Here is a 5558-nt window from a genome sequence, read left to right on the forward strand (position 1 = left end):
GTTTTTCAAAAAATAGCCCCAGGGAAAAGCTACTGTTTGTTGAAAGGCCTCAACTCTACCCAGAACCTAGCCTCATCACTGCATCCCCCTCTTTTGTGATTCTCAAAGCAGATCACCCTCCCAGTAAACTAACCTGGGAGGGGGGATCTCAAAATCTTGGGTAAAGCAGAGCATTTTTCTGCCTGTTCCAACAAACTGACTTAAGAAAGCAATCAAGCCACAGGACCTCAAGCTGACCAGATACTCCAACCAGACTCTGGTTACAGACAAAAGGGAGATACAGGACTCTTCCCACCCCTCCCAAAAAAAAAAAAAAATCAAAGAGCTTTTTTTTTCTTCTTCTTCTTCTTCTTTTCTTTTTTTCTTTTTTTGTTTTTTTTTTTTTTTTGGTTTTTTGTTACCTTATATATATAAAAAAATTTTTTTTGCTTTTCTAAAACTTTTATTAATCTTTAATTTTTGTCTCTTCTGAAAAAATAATTGTTTTCCATTAACTTTTTTTTTCTCCTCTTATAATTATTATTTTAGGAATATGTGAATGTGTGTTTTCCTTTCTTGTCTTCTTTCTCTTTTTCTTTCATTCTTAATTATCTTTTTGTTTTTTGTCTAGCTCTACTGAACTTCTGATCTTTTCTTCTCACTTTCCTATCCTTTCCATCTTTTCCTCTTTGTTCTTCTTTATGTGACTTAACTCTTGTCCTGCACATCCTCAGATAAACCTGTAGTTAACCAGTAGACCCTATCCCCCATTGTGTACACACTTAATCCACAAACTTATTACTCAATTCAAAACCTCTGAGACTTAAATTCATTAATAGCAGTACTACCTCTTTATAACTATATAATATTTTAAGCATTTTTTTAAAGTTTTTCACATCTCCTCTATGTCCCTCCCTTTCTCTCAACATATTCATATTCCTCTATAAATAGATGGCCTTTTAATCTCTAAAATAACATTAATTTTTACGTTTCTATTTTTTTTCTGGTTTCTTTTCATTCCCCTTTCCCTTTCTTCTTTTTCTCCCTCTCTCTACTTGCATCCCAACCAACCTATTTCCTGCATTGTGATTAGGACATAGTTAACTCTCCCTGTGCCTCCCCACACCAATCTATTCCTATTTTTTACCCACATCTCTCCTTAACCCTAATAATTTCTGGTTTTCCAAATTCATCTCTGCGGTTCGAAACCCTTTAACATATAGTTGTTTGATGTCGAATAGATGTATCTGTTGAACTAGATTGTATCTGTAGACTATTGACTGTACAAATGCAAACTTTGGTTGATGGTTGCCTTAAGATAGTGTTCTAGCACAAAACTGGTGCTATCTTCATCTCAAATGGGCAGAGTAAGCCGGAAAAACACAAGAGAAATGGCAAATTCGGGTATCTCAATTCCCAATCTGGATAATCAGGGGTTAGAACAGATAATGAATAATCCAGAGGAGAGTTCCCAAACAACTCTACAAACACTGCTGGCAAACATGATAAATGAAAAGTTTGACAACGTACAAAGGACTCTGTATGAGCGTGAGAGGGAGAGAGAGGAGGCATCCCAGAAGTTTATACAGGAATATCATAAGCGTGAGGAAGCTACTCAAAAACTGATACAGGATTTGCGTGAACAACTTGAGAATACTCAAAGAGAAAGGGAGGAATGGCATGAGCAGGCTGAGAACACTCAAAGAGATCTGCAGGAATCCCACGAACGGGAGGAAGCTAATCAAAGAGTAATACAGGAATTGAGAGACCAGGTAGAGAACACACAAAGATCACTAAAGGCATTCATGGAATCCATTAACAAAGAGCTGAAGGAAGTCAGGGAGACCACAAAGGGAATGCTGAATGGAACCCAACAGAAGGAATGGGAGCCCAAAGAAAGGATAACCAATCAACTAAGCGATTTGAGGACAAACACTGAACACCAAATTAAGGAAGTAAAGAAATTCATACAAGACCTAAAACAGAGCTTCAACAAAGAACTTGAAGCCATCAAAGCTGACCAACTAGAAGGAAAAGAGATAAAAAACAAAGTAGAGAGTCTTGACAGCAGGTTAGACCATGCAGAAGATCGAATCTCAGGGATTGAAGACAGCCTAGATATTATAGAGAAAGAACATACAACCATCCAAGACAAGTCCAAGAAATATGATAGATCTATCCAACACCTGGAAGACACCATCAGAAGGCCTAATCTAAGGATAATGGGTGTAGAGGAGCACCTAGAAACAGAAGTTAATGGTCTAGGAAATTTGTTTAACAGGATCCTAGCAGAGAACTACCTAAACATGAAAAAAGATAGGCCTGTCCGGATACAAGAAGCCTTTAGAACCCCAAATAGACCAGACCAGAATAGGACATCCCACCGCCACATTATAATCCACACAGGATCAACTCAGAACAAGGAAAAGATCCTTAAAGCTGTCAAGGAGAAAACGGTAATCACCTATAAAGGGAAACCAATTAGAATCACCTCAGATTTCTCAGCAGAGACAATCAAAGCAAGAAGAGCCTGGAATGATGTATGCCATGCCCTAAAAACAAACAACTATCAAACAAGAATACTGTACCCAGCTAAACTCTCCTTCATAACTGAAGGCCAAATAAAAACCTTCCATAGCAAAGAAAAATTGAAACAATACATCTCCACCAAACCAGCCCTACAAAAGATTCTTAAAGATGTCCTGCACATAGAAAACCAACAAGACCGCAATAAAGGCCAAGAAACTGCACCCAAGCTGAGAATCCAAGAACCATAGGAAGAACCCAGTTTTCGCAGCCCCCAAGAAGGTAGATAACATGGCAGGAACTCCCAAATACCTCTCAGTCCTATCTCTTAATGTTAACGGACTGAACTGTCCAATTAAGCGAAATAGACTGTCTAGTTGGATTAAAAAACAAGACCCTTCTATCTGTTGCCTGCAGGAGTCACATCTTGCCCGTAAAAACAAACACATTTTCAATGTTAAAGGTTGGAACAAAATCTACCCAGCAAACGGGCCGCATAAACAGGCGGGAGTTGCAATCCTAATATCAGATAAAATAGACTTCAAATTAAAATTCGTGAAAAGAGATAAAGAAGGTCGCTACATACTAATTAAAGGATCTCTCCTTCAGGAGGATATTACAATTCTAAAAATCTATTCGCCAAACAATGCAGCACCCAAATTTATCAAAGAAACACTACTTTCCCTCAAATCCCATATAGATCCAAAGACATTAATTGTTGGGGATTTTAACACACCACTCTCCCCACTAGATAGATCAACTCGGCAAAAACTCAACAGAGAAACCGCAGATCTAAACAGCTGCATAGATCAACTAGACTTAACAGACATTTACCGAACATTTCACCCAGCAGCATCAGAATACACGTTTTTCCCAGCAGCACATGGAACGTTTTCTAAAATAGACCACATTTTAGGCCACAAAGCAAACATTGAAGTTATACCTTGCATTCTCTCTGACCACAAGGGAATAAAATTAGAACTCAACACCAAAGCCACCAAAGAAAGTCCGGTATCATATGGAGGCTGAACAACACACTGCTGAATCATGAGTGGGTCATGGAAGAGATTAGAAAGGAAATTCAAATGTTCATGCTCTTCAACAAAAATGAACACACAAAATACCAACTCCTCTGGGACACAGCAAAGGCAGTACTCACAGGCAAGTTTATAGCTATGAGCTCCTACATCAACAAATTGGAGAGATCTGAAACTAACAATTTAATGACAAATCTAAACCTCCTTGAAAAAGAGCAGCAAGATAAACCCCAATCCAGTAGACGGAAAGAAATAATCAAAATTAAATCAGAATTAAATGAATTAGAATCCAAAAAATCTATAGAAAGAATCAACAAAACAAAGAGTTGGTTCTTCGAAAAACTTAACAAAATTGACAGACCCTTAGCAAATCTTATCAGAAAAAGAAGAGAACACAACCAAATTAATAAATTCAGAGATGAGAATGGAAACATCACCACGGAAACAACCAAGATTCAGAACATTATAAGGGAATACTTCTTAAAACTTTATGCTAATAAGTTTGAGAACTTGACAGAAATGGACCTCTTCCTAGCAAATATTGACATGCCAAAACTCAACCAAGATGAGTTAAACTATTTTAACAGGCCCATGTCAAGCATTGAAATAGAAACAGCAATAAGAGACCTCCCAGCTATGAAAAGTCCAGGACCAGACGGTTTTACAGCGGAATTTTACAAGGCCTTCAAAGCAGAGCTCACACCAATTCTCCTCCAACTCTTTAATGAAATAGAAAGAGAAAGCTCACTACCGAACACATTCTATGAAGCCATCATAACCCTCATCCCAAAACCAGGCAGGGACTCATCAAAGAAAGAGAACTATAGACCCATTTCTTTGATGAACATTGATGCAAAACTTCTCAACATAATTTTGGCCAACAGACTTCAACAATTCATCCAAAAAATCATACACCACGATCAAACAGGATTCATTTCAGGGATGCAAAGTTGGTTCAATATACGCAAATCAATTAATATTATTCATCACATCAACAGGAGCAAGAATAAGAACCACATGGTTATCTCAATAGACGCAGAAAAAGCATTCGACAAGATCCAACACCCCTTCCTGATGAAGGTTTTGGAAAAATTAGGAATCTACGGAACATTCCTCAAAACAATAAAGGCTGTATATGACAAACCTACAGCCAGCATTATACTCAATGGTTAAAAACTAAAGCCATTTCCTCTTAACTCAGGAACAAGACAAGGATGCCCACTCTCTCCACTTCTCTTCAATCTAGTATTAGAATGCCTAGCTACAGTAATAAGACAAGATGCAGACATAAAGGGGATCCAAATAGGGAAAGAAGAAATAAAACTCTCCCTCTTTGCAGATGACATGATCTTGTGTTTAAAGAATCCCATAGACTCCACTCCCAAATAACTCAAGCTGATTCAAAACTTTGGCAAAATAGCAGGTTATAAAATTAACCCCCCAAAATCAATGGCTTTTCTGTATGCCAATAATGAGAAAAGTGTGGCTGAAATTAGGAAAGCAACTCCATTTGTAATAGCCCCACAAAAAATAAAATACCTAGGAATTAACTTAACTAAAAAAGTGAAGGACCTCTATGATGAAAACTTTAAAATCTTGAAAAAGGAAATCAACACAGAACTTAAAACATGGCAAAACCTCCCAGGCTCCTGGATTGGAAAGATTAACATCGTGAAAATGGCAATACTTCCCAAGGCTATCTACAAATTCAACGCGATACCTATCAAAATTCCACCCTCATTCTTCAAGGAAATAGAAGAGGCAATCCAAAAATTCATATGGAACAATAAAAGACCCCGAATAGCAAAAACGCTCCTCAACGGAAAGAACACTGCTGGAGGAATATCAATACCAAATTTCAAACTCTACTATAAAGCCATAGTAATCAAAACAGCGTGGTATTGGCATAAGAACAGACCTCAGGACCAATGGAATAGAATTGAAAACCCAGAAATGAACCTACAGACCTATAGCCATCTAATCTTCGATAAGGGAGCTAAAACAATAGAATGGAAG

The sequence above is a fragment of the Dipodomys spectabilis genome, unplaced genomic scaffold, assembly GCF_019054845.1.
Source record: "Dipodomys spectabilis isolate Male_0828 unplaced genomic scaffold, ASM1905484v1 ptg000206l, whole genome shotgun sequence".
NCBI classification, from domain to species: domain Eukaryota; kingdom Metazoa; phylum Chordata; class Mammalia; order Rodentia; family Heteromyidae; genus Dipodomys; species Dipodomys spectabilis.